At 37.8% G+C, this 14,731-nt stretch overlaps 1 protein-coding gene across 1 annotated transcript in view; it reads left to right on the forward strand.

Moving 5' to 3' along the window:
* The window catches only part of Sntg1 (syntrophin gamma 1), a 731,705-nt gene that overhangs the window by 284,419 nt on the left and 432,555 nt on the right, over positions 1–14,731 (forward strand). The gene's annotated exons all lie outside the window — the stretch shown is intronic.

Here is a 14,731-nt window from a genome sequence, read left to right on the forward strand (position 1 = left end):
TGTGTAGGCTCACCTAATGCTACTCATGTTGCCTAGGCAGTGTAAAATAATATAACAAATTTAAAAATAAAGTTATTGAATGTAAAAGTGATCTGGCTGCAATGTCTGTCACTCCACTGATGGCCAAGTTTGATACAGTTGATTTGAATGATTAGGCATGTTGCCTCCTCCTCACTCACCACTCCACAGGCTTCTTCTTTGTGGTGCTTTGAATGAGAATGGCCACCATAGGCCCATATGTTTACTTGGTCCACAGTTAGTGGAAATGTGTTGAAAGGAGTAGGAGGTATAGCCTCACTGGGGTGTCAGTGGAGTTGGGCTTTGAGGTTTCAAAATTCCACACCAGGCCCAGGATTTCTCTTCCTGTGGATCAGATGTGAGTGCTCAGCTAGTGCTCCAGTGCCATGACTGCTTGCCTGATGCTATGCTTCTTGTCATGATAACCATGGGTTAACCCTCTGAAATGGTAAATGAGCCCCCAATTAACTGTTTTCTTTTTAAAATTGCCTTGGTCATGGTGGCTACTCATAACAATAGACAGTAACTAAGACACCTCCTTAAGCTGCATGTGAGCAAATGGATGCCTTCCACAAATGGAGGACACGTCTTTAGTCAAGGGCATATGAGTAGCTGTGCTTCCCTGCTAGAACCTCTAAAAGTACAATTACTCTTTCTCATGGCACCTCATAGGTGGACAGTTGTGCTTAGATGGAGCTGAATATCTCTTTTTCAACCACCAGCTTGTTAGAACTCATTGAGTGAATGATGAATGCTAGCTTCACACTCTGTGTGAGAAGTGCATATCCTCAGAAATAAGTGCTAATGCACGTAGAGGAAGGATAGCAGGCTATCAAGAAGAGACTTGATACCCTATGAGCATATAAAGGGGAAGGAGGTCCCCCTCAGTCACAGTCATATGGGAGGGGAGTAGGGGGAAAATGGGAAGGAGGGAGGAATGGGAGGATACAAGGGATGGGATAAAAATTGAGATGTAATATGAATAAATTAATAAACATTATTTAAAAAATAAAAGGGGGAGGAGAAGAAAAATGCTCTAGATAAAGAGTAGAAGGGCTATTTGGTCTGAATCAGTGGGAGTGACAAAGTTTTCCATAAACCAAGGTTTCTTCCCCCAGGGCAGAATGCACCTTCTGTTGAGGAAGGGAACTTCTTATTAAAGACCAAAGAGAACGGAAGAGAAGAAGCTCAAGTATGTTCCAGGATGTTACTTTTTTCCTTTACATTTTTAAAATTAATTATTCATTTTACATCCTGATCATAGGTCCCTGGCATCTCTTCCCCATTTCACACCTTCCCTCACTATTTTCTCCATCCCCATTCTACTCTGCAGAGAAAGCAAACCCCTATTCACCCCAGTATATCTAGTTGCATCAGAACTGAGGGCCTGTGGCCCCTGTGGCCCAGCAAGGTAGCCCTGCCAGGGGAAAGAGAAACAAGGGTAGAAAGCAGAGACCATGTCAGATCCAGCCCTTACCTCCTTTACTAGGGTACCCACATGATGACCAAGCTGCCTATCAGCTACATCTGTGCAGGGGATCCAGGCCCAGTCCATGAATGGTCCCTGGATGGAGCCCCATTTTCTACAGACCACCCTGTTGGCTCTTCTGTCCTCCTGTGGATCTCTTGTCCCTTCTGAGTCCTCTACCCTTATCACCACTCTTCCCCAAGGCTCCATGCACTCCACCCCATGTTTGTCGGTAGGTTTCTATGTGTTTTCTTCCATCAGCTGCTGGGTAGAGCCACCCAGAGGGCAGCCATTCTAGGCTCCCTTCCACAAGCACAGCAGAGTATCATCAATAGTGCCAGGGGTTGGCTATCTCCCATGGGTGGGTCTCAGGATGGGCCTTGTACCTGCTGGACATTTCCTCAATCGCTATTCCATCCCTGTCCCTGCACATATGTAGGAAGAGGAAGTCCTGGGTCTATGTTTCCCTGGTTGGTTGGTGTCCCCCTTCTTCCGCTGGGCATCATGTCTAGTTAGAGGATGTTCTCTTGAGTCTCCATGACCCCAGCTCCTAGGAATCTCAGCTAGAGTAACCCTCACATCCTCCTGGAGCCTACCCTGTCATAGGTCTCTAGCTTATCACAGAAAAGCTCTTGTTCAAGGGGTCTCTTATCTCTGTGAGCCCTTTATCTGCCTGCCACCACTCACTCAAGGTCTAATATCAGCCCTCCTTTCTCTCCCTGATCCCTCTCTTTAAACACCTAGGCTATTGATTCTATTTCCACTTCTGAGTGAGATTTAATCATCTTCCTTTGAGTTCTCCTTGTTACTTATTTTTTTTTTTCAGTCTGTGAATTGTAGTGTGGTTATCCTGTATTATATGGTTAAAGCCATTTATAAGTGAGTACATACCATGTGTACATTTCTGGGTCTAAGTTACCTCACTCAGGATGATCTTTTCTAGTTCCATCCATTTGCCTGAAAATTTCAGGATGCCCTTGCTTTTGATAGCTGAGTAGTATTCCACGGTATAGGTGTACTTCAGTTTTTTAATCCATTCTTTGGTTGAGGGACATTTGGGTTATTTCTAGGTTCTGGATATATAATATGCTATATAATAAAGCTGGTATGAACATAGTTGAGCAGATGTCCTTGTTGTATGATGGGGTATATGCGCAGGAGTGGTGTAGCTGGATCTTGAAGGACAACTGTTCCCAGTTTCCTGAGAAAGCCCCAGCTTGATTTCCAGAATGGTTGTACAAGTTTGTTGACCCACTGGCAATGGAAGAGTGTTGCCCTTTCTCAGCAACCTTGCCAGCATTGCTCTCATTTGAGTTTTTGATCGTAGTTATTCTGATGGGTATAAGATGAAATCTCAGAGTTCTTTTGATTTGTTATTTCCTTGATGAATAAGGAAGTTGACTATTTCTTTGTGCTTCTCAGCCATTCAATATTCCTTATTGAGAATTCTGTTCAGCTCCATACCCCATTTTTTAATTGGGTTATTTGGTTTGATGGTGTTTAATTTCCTGAGTTCTTTATATATTTTAGATATTAGCCTTTTGCCAGATGTTGAATTGGTGAAGTTTTCCCAGTCTGTAGGCTGCTGCTTTGTTCTGTTGGTAGTGTTCTTTGCTTTAAAGAAGCTTTTCAGTTTCATGAGGTTCTATGTATTAACTGTTGATCTTAAGGCCTGAGCTGTTGGTGTTCTGTTCAGGAAATTATCTCCTCTGCCAATGAGTTCAAGCTCTTCCCCACTTTATCATCTAAAAGATTTAGCATTTCTGGTTTTATTTTGAGGTCTTTGGTCCACTTGGATTTGAGTTTTGTGCAGGGTGATTGATATGGATCTATTTGCATTTTTCTACATGTAGACATCCGGTAAGACCTGCACCACTTGTTGAAGATGCTTTCTTTTTTCCCCATTGTATTATTTTGTCTCCTTTGTCGAAAATCAACTATCTGTAGGTGTGTGGGTTTATTTCTGCATCTTCAGTTCAATTCCATTGATAAACCAGTCTATTTCTATAACAGTATCATGCAGTTTTTATTACTCTTGCTATGTAGCACAGCTTGAAGTCAGGGATGGAGATACCTCCAGAAATTCTTTTATTTTATAGTTATTTTTACCTATTCTGGATTTCCTGTTTTTCCATATGAAGTTTCAAATTGTTCTTTAAAGTCTGTAAATAATTGTACTAATATGTTGATGGGGATTACATTGAATCTGTATATTGTTTTGGTAAGATGGCTATTTTTACTATGTTAATCATATCAATCCATGAGCATGGGAGATCTTTCCATCTTCTGATACCTCATTCAATTTCTTTCTTCAGGGACTTGAAGTTTTTGTCATACAGGTCTTTGATTTTCTTGACCAGAGTTACAGGAAGATATTTTATATTATTTGTGGCTATTTTATTAAGTAGTCTGGTAGTCAATAATAATATGACTCCTGGAAATCAGTTTTAAATGCATAGCAATTATTGATTTAAAAGTTTCTTCTGGCAAAAATAAGAATTAACTATCAGTAATTGACCTGTTATGCTGTTAATGCTCCAAGAGAGGAAAGTGACAGAAAGTTTTCTTTAAAAATATTGCTAGTGGCTTACAGAGGTAAATTGTTTCAATAAAGCAACTTTCACAATCTTATAGAAGCCTTAGAAACCACTTCATCATATCCTATTGACAAACAGCAAGGTGCTTTCCCCAGCATAGGGGTGACATGCTTGGTAATTTTAGGACAAGCAGTCCAACTGACTCAAGCAACAGGGCAGCCACCTGTCCCTTCTTTATACACAGGGAGAAAAGCAGCTTGAGGACATGAAGGGAACAGGTGGCCTGACAAGATCATAAAGGTAAATTGGGCTGTGAGAAAATGGTGCAGTTGTAAAAATGGTGTCTGCTATTTCAGTGAAGCATCTGTCTGGCAGTGGTTTTTTGACAAGCATTTCATTGTTGTTTTCTTTCATGTTTTTTTCTTTCCTTTGCATGTAACTGTTTTAATATTTCCTGTCAATATCTTTCTTGCTTAACTTCAAAATGTTCTTTTTGTCAAAGATAGTATGTCAAGGGTTCATTTGTTTATTTTGTGCATGCTGTGTAGGGCTATAATTTTTTTTCCAAGGACAAAAGCAAAGCCCTCTACCCTAAGCATGTATGGACAGCCTGTGCCATTTTGATCATGGTTAGACAACTAAGATTTTCTTCTAAAGAATTTTTATTCTCATTCTCGATCGCTACAAGAAACATTATGAATAAGAGCAGAACAGTATTTGGTAAATGATATTAATTCTGAAACATTAAGGACTTGATACATCTTGGTCCAAACTGCAAAATGAATCTGCATCCTTCCATGTTGAGGAGAAAATTATTTCTGTTAGCTCAGCAAACCTTGCTGTCCTAAAAGTTCAGCCTTATACGCAGTTGTGAAGGACAGCCTCCACCCACGAGGCTCCAGAAACCAGTTACTGTTCACTGTCTAGCCTTTATCAGTGCATTAGGCTATTGTGACAGAAGGGAGTTTCCAATTGTCCCCCATACTGTTTTAATTCCTTAAGCTCTACAGAGATAGGGGCACAGAGTCAGAGAACTTGAAAGAGGCTAGGTGGCATTGGGCCATCAAGTCAGGGGCCTAGACTAGAAGAGGCCCAACCACTAATCTCCTCATGAACATGAGAAATTTACATGTTCACTTGCTTCTTTATAGTTTCACTGGTGAAATCCATGGTTTTCTCCTTCCACTACTAGATCCTCCAATGCCAACCTCCTCTTAGGGACTTGAACAAAAAGTTCCTTCCTGCTGAAAGGAAGTATTCTCCTTATCTCTGGCAAATGTGAACTCTGGCTCTTTCATTAACATATGCCTGTAGTGCCTACTAGCATAATAAAGTCTATGCTAACTTCTAGGCTTGTACAAGCCCTGCTCACAAATACCTCCACTTCAGTTTACAGGTTTCCCTCCTATCAGGTATCCTTTCCTTTAAAAATAAAATCTGAAAATCTCACCTCCTCTTTTTCCAAAAGATGGCCTTGGCTGTTGAGAATAAACTTTTCTCTTTTTACCCACGGAGCAGCTATTTTGGTTTCTTTAATGCACCAATCTCATTCATCATGGTCTATGGATTCACCTACAAAATCATTTTATGGAAACATTAAAGGGACTATTTTGATATTAATAATTTACATGTAAATCTTAATCCATTTGATATATGAATGTTTATGTTGTTGGAGTTCAAATGGGTATAAAGTTGCTATCTTCACTACTGACATTTTAGCTCTTAACACTTCTGAATTTGCTGGAATTGTTCCAGGAAATCATAGTGGACACCTACTTGAGAGGCCCAGTATTCATGAAAGTTTTGAACAAAGTGTCATGAGCTGACACAGTAGTCAGACTTTGATAACTTTTGATGGCAAATCAAATTTACAGCCCCCTAATTAATGTGGACATGGATTCTTATCAAAGTTGAAGGATATGATTTTGACAACTGAAGTGCTCTGTTGACCAATTATCTATTACACCTTTTAAGACTTAGAACATGTCTGAAAATGACCTTCAAACTAGTTTTACCTCTTTTGTGATGCAGACAAGGCAGGTTGAAAAATCTATCCCATATTAGTGATAAATTTTTATAAGGAAATACATGTAATCATCTTAATACGCTTAGACTGAAGAAAAGCTCCTGGGGACCAGAGGTTGCAAGAAAGATGAAAAAATATTTAAAGTACAAGAAAACGTGGAAGTGGAAGTGCAAGTGCAGGGATGGGCAAGCAAGGAAAATAGGGAAGGAAAGAGGAAGAGAGAAAGAAAGAGAAAGAATTATCTAATCAAGGTAATTCAAAGTTATTTTCTTGAAGATTAAGCATTGTGTGATTGCACTATAGCAAAAGGATTGCTATTTATTTGTATATTTATTTTTTTAATATGGTTGTCAGTTGCAAAACTTAGATTCATTTTGGTCTATGCACAAAATCACTTCTCAAATCTTACTTGAGTATGTATATCTGTTTAGTGTGACTATGTAATACATATGCAAAATATTAATATATACATTTGAATATAGCTATGGTTTGAATTATTAATTGTCCTTTAAAATCTCCTGTGGTATAAATACATGATACCTGGGTATTGGGAAATGGTGAAGCCTTTAGGAGCTGGGGACTAGTAGAGAGTTCAAGTAACGGGGATTAGGTACTTGAAGGGAAAAGTCGGCTAATAGTCTCCTTGTGTCAATTCCTGGCCATGGTGAGTAACTCTGTCACACCACACACACACAAGTTATACTTAATACTGTTTTACTTTATTTTTTTGTTTTTAGTAGCTGTATACTTGAGATTGAGTCACTTATAAATGGGGAAGTGAACCCCTCTTATGGTTGGGGAGTTGGAACAAATGGGTGGCCTGTAGTGAAGACCCTCTTGTTGCCCTGTAGTAAAAGTTTGTGTTTAGCTCTTTACTTTGCCATATATCTGCATTTTTGTTGCATGCAGGGCAGAAGATGAAGCAAGCCTGCTTTCCCTGTATCCTTTCCAAACCATCGTATTGTGACGCTTTCCTATTGCCCAATGTAATCCTATTTTTTTCTCAATCTATATAGCATCATCATTTTAATTTGGGGGCATCTTCTAACACATGACATTTGGGGGTTTACAATCAAATCTTGTCAGTATTCAAAATTTCTTCACATAATATTCCCAGGATTGAACTCTGGAGCCTGTGGACTAATGTGTCTCTTGACCTCATCAGAGAAGTTTCCATTTGTAGATGATCATTAGCACAGCAACCGTCAATTGGCAAAATTACACTAGAATAAGAGACTGTGGAACACTCTTCTCTAAATAGGATATTTGTGTCTTACCCTTCCTCTCAAGGTATAGGAATCACTGCATAAAGGGGACGGAAAGAATGTTAGATCCAGAGCTGGTGAATGATGATTGGGACACAGTAGGGCATCTGGACGTGAGAGCTCACAGAAGTTATGACAGCAGGCAGAAGACCTGCACAAGCTCAAGGATGACCAAATCCAAGCGAAAAGAAAGGAAGTGGACACAGTGCCCATCTTTAGTCGAGGAGATATTGCTAAATGATTGTTATTAGGAGGAGAGTTAGTTTTACTTAAGAAAGTGCCCCCTGACAACTTGTTCTCCTGGTGAGTAGGCAATATATCTAGACTGTATAGAACAATCATCCTGTGCATGATGACTCCTTTGGGGTCAAATGACTCTTTCACAGGGGTTGCTTAAGACCATTGGAAAACACATATGCTTACATTATGATTTATAACAGTAGCAAAATTAGAGTTATAAACAAGCAACAAAATAACTTTATGGTTGGGGATCACAACAACATGAGGAAGTGGATTAAAGGGTCACATCATTGGGAAAGTTGAGAGTCACTGGTATAGAGTACAGAATGGAATTCTAGGTTTAAAAAGAAGTTACACAAAGGCGGTCAAAGAAAAAAGTAGAAGTGGGTCTAGGAGTGATTGGAGTGATGGTAAATATGATCAAGTCACATTGTATTAGAGTCTCAAAAAGCTGAAGAGAACAACAAGAACAGAAAGTAAAAACAAAACAAAACAAAAACTCAAGGGAAGCCATTGTGTGGCATATTGAACTAAAATGGTATACAATGATATCCTCTGGTTCAAATAGATACGTTATTAAATAACAGTTACACAGCTAGAATTGTAATATGTATGTTTGTATAGTATTCTCTGTGAAGTGTGCCTCAGTTCCTGGACCCATTTCAATGTACATTGCTTAGTTCTGGTATTTTAGCAACTCATTTTAAGGGTTTGCAACCAATTTTTTATCACCCAGGGGTATTACTAAATTTTACTAAGCTATACAGCTATACTTAAGTTCTCAATTTTTAATAGAATCTTTCGAAGGGCAAAAGTTTCAATTTTAATAGAAAAGTCCAATTTTGTAATAGTTCTTTTCAACTTTGGGAATTATATTTAAAATCTCATCATCAAATTGAAACTCACTGCTTCCTCCTGTATTTTCCTGTGGCAGTGCCATGGCTAAATTTTTTATGCAGGTGTGTCCCCTAGTGTGGTAGTTTTTGTCTATTAGGCATTGTCTCTTTCTAGGTCTAGGGTTTTGTTCTTTGTATCTTTGAAGTGCACATTACATATCATGGACAGTGTTGTTGAAGAGACTGTTCATGAAATATTTACTACTTGTCTACGAATTAGTAAAAGTAGTAGAAATAGACTGTTGAGTCTATCTCTGTGTTTTAGTCTGCTTTATTGACCTGTGTCTGTTCTTTTGCTCTGACCTAGCCTTCCTGATATAGCTTTATATGAACTTTATATAACTTAATATGAATCTTTCTCTTCCTCCACTTCCTCCTACATTATTTTATCTACTCTATCTCTTTAATCTTTTCATATAAACTATAGAGATTTCATAACTACTTATTAAAGAGTTCACAGGGAGTGTTAAATGGAGTGTTTTGATTGAGTCTGCAGACTGCTTTAGGAAAAGTAGCATCTCAGAAAGTTTAGGACTTCAAGCCCAGAAAGACAGAGTGGGAATGCACAACTCTTTTACCATAGTATTTTACTTTACCTTCTACCAATGTGTATATGTTTTGTTAAAATCACAACTAGATATTTCACTTTTTTTTTCTGCTTTATCTAAACATGCAGTTGTTTCTTTCATGAACAACTTAAGAAAGGAAAGATTTATTGTGGCTCATAGTATCAGAAATTTTACCCATAGTTTCATGGCTTTCTTGACCCTAGACCCAAGCAGAGGCAGAACTTCATGGAGAAAGGAATCTATGGCTGACTGGAAGAAGAAAAAAATGAAGGATCAGGTCTCAGTTAAATCTGTTAAAGGTGCTTTTCACATTCAGGAAGGCTCCACTCGTCAGCTTGCACTTAATACATTCCAGCTCGCTAGCTACTGCCTTCAACAAGCCCCAACAGCTGGGATCACAGATCCCATAGCTCCATCTGCACAGAACATTTTATATTTAAACTATAAAACTAAATTTTTTTCTTGTGATTTTGCCTTTTGCAAAGTTTTAGTTCCAGAATATTTTGCAGAGGGGAAAAGGGTCAATTTCTTGTAACTGGCTAATTAATTATATCATTGGAAAGCAGAAACAATTTTTAAAAATTTGAATCTTATTACTAACTCATTGTCTATTTGTCCTAAACCCATAAGGCTGAAAAATTACAATAACAAAAGATTAAATCACTCATTTGTTCCTTATAATAGTGGAAAAAAATCCATTCCTTTCACCCAGAACCTACCATTTCTTGCATGTAATCTTTATTGTCATGAACAAGTGTTAGGCATTTATTGCTTTGTATTTGTATTCTGCCTTGTCATTGGAATTTTCAATGTCAAGTCTAATGAGGCTGTAGACATTATTACTTACCTTCTTATGTAAATAAGCCTTTCATTTGACAATAGTGGTTCATAGTTCTTTAAGTTATTGGGCTTTATTGTTGATATTTGTGTAAAGTTAAAATCTATACTCATAGGAGATACTGACTCCTGGGATTCCTTCTTGGTCCAACTGATTTTGCTACTAAAGTAGTCCTCAAGGAAGCCTTAAGAAATCATGTTTATGCTTTAATTTTCTGGAGATTGTAGAGATTTGATTTTATTTGTCATGTGGTAGACTGCCCCAGAAACAATTTTTTTTAGAAAGTGATGTGTTACTTCAGTTTCCCAGTTATTTGTGTCTATTTAGCATATTTCTCACAAAAAAATAAATATGTATTCTCTATTAGTTTTATTGTATTGTGTATTTCAAGTTTTGATTTTTTACCAAAATCGTCAGGGTTATGAGTATATGTTCAACACATACTCCCTAGTTATTCTTTGAGCCAACGGATTAATAAGCCTGCCTTTATGTCTAACATTAGACACTTCTTTCTTGTCCGTGTCCTTGAGTAATCTGCTCACAGGATTATTATGCTGCCTAATTTTAGAGTCATTTCTAAAGAAGGAACTTCAATTGAGAAAATTTTCTTACTAGATTGGCCTGTGCACAGGCTTGTGGTGCAGTTTCTTATTTCGTGATGAAGAAGGTCCCAGCCCACTGTGGGTGGTGCTCCCCCTAGGCAGGCGATCCTGGGGTACACAGTGAGAAAACAAACCAAGAAAGGCACTTTTGGTCATGGTGCTTTATTAGAGCAGGAGAAGCCACAGACAGTCATAAATTTCTTCATGTTTCAAAGAACAAGATGCCAATTATATTCTATCATTTTCCTGTTTTCTGCTCCACTGTTTTTTGGCTCTAATTTTTATAACTACTTTTCTTAAATTGCTTTAAACTTATATGGGTTGTCCTTCTGTAATTTTCTCAGGTGCACATTTAGGCACCACTTTCTGTCATTCTTTTTTAATCAATGCAATTTCATGCTATAGTTTATAAATGCTATAAATTTCTTTCTTTTATTTGCTCCATATAATACTTTATAGTATCTGGATAGGGAAGACAAAGGATATTGCTTACCAAAAACTGAGAAAAATTTATGCATCTTTGTATTATAAAGATGTTATTATGATTTCAATATGATCTGAAGGCATGCTTTTAGTGTTTTTAAAATGAATCAAATGATATGTCTGTCTTTGTGAGTGTTCCACAATAACTAGGCTAGAGTGGGTACAGTTTATGCCAGCACCATCCATGTCAATGGCATCTTCCCTGGACCAGACTTGTGAATTTCTAGCTGTGGAAAGAGGGTGCAATTGTGAAATTAAGTTTATTTTCTATTTGGTGTTTTTGAAGCTTCATAAATTTTCATATTAGGTATTTAATTTTGAAGAGCAAGTGTGTTCTTCAATAAGTGACCTTAGGAAAAACATGGAATTTTTAATCATAACTTCCTGTTGTTTTTAATTTTCTGTATTATAAGTAATATTTATTATCAGTATTATCAATATTCCCTTGCTAGCAATCCATAAAGACACAGACACCTGTTATATTTTAAAATAGCCTTAGTTAACCTGGGGAAGTGCAGACATTAATCCTCTAAACCACTTCCCATAGTGGGGCAGGTATGGAATACCTATCCCAATCCCATGCCATCTGCTTCTAATAATTTCTATTAAGATACCTCCCATCCATAATTCCAAATACTTGCTAATGTTCTTTATCTGGGCCAAGTCTTCCATTCACGTTGCCTCCACCTAACCCATAATGGTCTTTTTATTCTCTTCCTCAGGCCCCTCTTCTTTTTTTCTTCCTCTTTTTCCTTTTTTCCCCTCTTTTTCTTTGTCCGTCTCCCTCTTAGCCACACCTCTGTCTCATTTGCCCTACCCAGGTATGTGACCTTTTATTAATTAGCATCAAAATACATCAGACCATCCGCTAAGAACTTTACTTTTTGATGAGTGTCTACACATCCATGCCATCTTTCCTCTGATTCACGGCAGTGAGAGAATTTCATTATTACAACTACCAATGATAGCCTATTACATTGATTTATGTAAGATAATATTTTCATAATTTACAGTTGAGTTTTTGTTTGACTGTTTGTGTTTGGTCTTCTTTATGCAGTTTTTTACTTAAAAAAATTAGACCAATCAATCATAAAGCGACTGTTGAATGTCTTTCATTATGTGTACTGTCCTTATGGTAATTTGGCATTCATTGCTTTGGGTCTTTTTTTTTTTTTTTAATTGGGGTTTCTCTGGTTTCAGACACACATTTTAAAAATGATTATATTTTCCTCTCTTTCTAGCGTTCCTAATTTATGTTTGCAATAATTTCACAGGCTGAAATACCATCTGACTTGCCAGTCTTGTCCTGCAGAACAGTGTCTCCCTTCCACACACCTACCTCTAGATCCATACTGTTCACTGTACTTCCATATAGCTTGTTGTCTCCAATGGCATTGTCACAGTATTTTACATCAAATTGTACTGGACTAGATGAAAGGTTTAGTAGGAAGTGTGCCTCACCTCCATGCTTTTTGGCTCATTTTCCCCCTCATCTTGTGCCGTTCCCACACGATCCTCTTATAACATACTGTACAAGATAGATTTGTTGCACTCAGTTCAGTCTCTTCTTTCATTGACTTGATCTTTTTCACCCTCCCTTTTTTGTAATATGTTTGTCTTTTACTCACATTTGAAGGAAAAATTTCCATGTCACAAAGCCAAAATTTTTACATTTTTTCTTTAAAAATCTAAATATACACGATGACAATAGTAATGCACAGTTTTGTGTGAAAAACAAAATATAAATCTTACCTTTGCTTTTAAATTCTTTTTTTACCTTTACATATACATTTTTATTATTACACATATATACAATAAACTACGTACAGCAAGAAGGACCATGAAACGATTAGGAAATATATAAATGTTATATCCATAGTGATTTGCCTATTTGTATTTGGAAACCCTGGAGAAAACATCTTTCCTATCTTGGTGAGTTTACAATTCTGAATGTAAAGCAATATCTATCATATCTTATATCTATCAACCTAAAATCACCTATCTAGCCTTAAAAAACCATAACGCCTGTGGTACTGAGCTTAATTGCAAAACTAAACCAGTCTTCAACCTCATTAGAGACTTGAGAAGGAATAAAATTAATTATCTGAGTAAACACGAAGTGCAAGTTAGCAGCTTCCAAAATGAGAAAATTAGAGACAGTTCGCTGCCCGGACAGTCACCTAAAACTCTCTACAGTGTTGGAGCATCATCTTCAGCCTTCTGGCCCATTATATCTGGCAGACATATTTGTGAAGCAGGAACTATTGAGGACTTGCTTACCCTGTCTTGGCAGAGTTTGGCCGTTGACTCTGCATCTTTCCAAAGTTGCCCGCTTTTAGGCAGAATTCAGTGTCAGCGACAGAAACAAAGACATTTTGCCCAGTGGCTAGTTTGCCTACATTTGAAGCCATCTCCATAAGGAGGTTAATTTATGCTCATCATTTTCTTTGAGGTAGACTGTTGTTGCCAGGAGTTAACCTGTCATATTGTCAAAGATGCCTAAGATCATAAAAACATCTTTAAATGTCACATTCTGTAGGACTCTGAGGTATTTGAAGACCTTATCTAACTATTTCACCTTATCTATCTATATATCTATTTGTTAAACCTAGGGTGTATAGTTTTGTGATAAAAATAGACTGATAATTGACATGACCATGAGTTACCTTTGTTCTTAATGATGAGGGCCATTCTCTATTTCCCAGTTGGTTTTTTTTTTCAAGACTCTCCCTTTTAGCTTTTGTGTAAGATTCTAAACACTGCCTGAGTGTGAATACTTTTGGTTTTGTTTGTTTGTTTTTTGTCTTACTCCATGTTGGCTGTGCCTGTGTCTGTGACTATAGGTCTGCGCATCACTAACTGTGAACATCTCACAGACATTTAGCTTCAGATCAATTTACTTATTTAACACAGCTTATTCTCTCAACCACAAGATTCTGATAAGTGATCATAGGCATATTTATTTTGCAGGTTTTGGATCTGTCATTCCTTTGATTCTTCTTAAAGGACTTCTTCATGTCAAGTGCCCCATTATGCTCCCATTATGCACAGCTTCTTTAAAAGAGTCCCAGACTTGAGTCCACCAGTATCTCTCCAGTTGGATTGACCTTTCTGCATCTGCTCATCTCTCCAGACTTAGAGAGGCATTTCTGAGATGGTGCAATGAGCCACTGATTCCAGTGTACTTTAATTTTTTTTAGAAGGATGGAAATGATTTTTAAATTTTATGCATGTCAGGGCTAAAGAAAAGCAGCCATTAATTTTGAATTGTTTATTTACTTAGAGATATTACACACAAAAGTGTACTTGTCAAAGCATCTAACTACTATTAGTGTGGTGAGTCTAATTAAATAATTTATTTATTGATTGATTCACTTTACATGCTGATTGCAGTCCCTTCCCAGTCTCCCTCTCATATACCCCTCTCCCCATTCTTGCCTCTCTTTCCTCTTAGACAAGTTGGAGGTCTCCCATGGGTACTAATATGCTCTGGCACGTTAAGTCCCTACAGAACCAAGTGCACCCTCTCCCACTGCGGCCAGACAAGGCAGGCTGGTTAGGTGAACAGGGCAAAAAGGAAGGTATCAAAATTGGAGAGGACATTGGCTTCAGTTGGCAGATCTACATAAAGACCAAGCTGTGCATCTGCTACATATGTGCAGGGGGCTTAGGACCAGTCTGTGCATGGTCTCTGGTTTGTGGTTCAGTCTCTTGAGTCTCCGTGGGCCCAGGTTAGCTGACTCTCTGGGTCTTCTTATGCTGTCTTTGATGCATCTAGCTCCCTCAATC

Source organism: Acomys russatus, chromosome 2 (assembly GCF_903995435.1).
Source record: "Acomys russatus chromosome 2, mAcoRus1.1, whole genome shotgun sequence".
In the NCBI taxonomy this organism is placed as follows: Eukaryota; Metazoa; Chordata; class Mammalia; order Rodentia; family Muridae; genus Acomys; species Acomys russatus.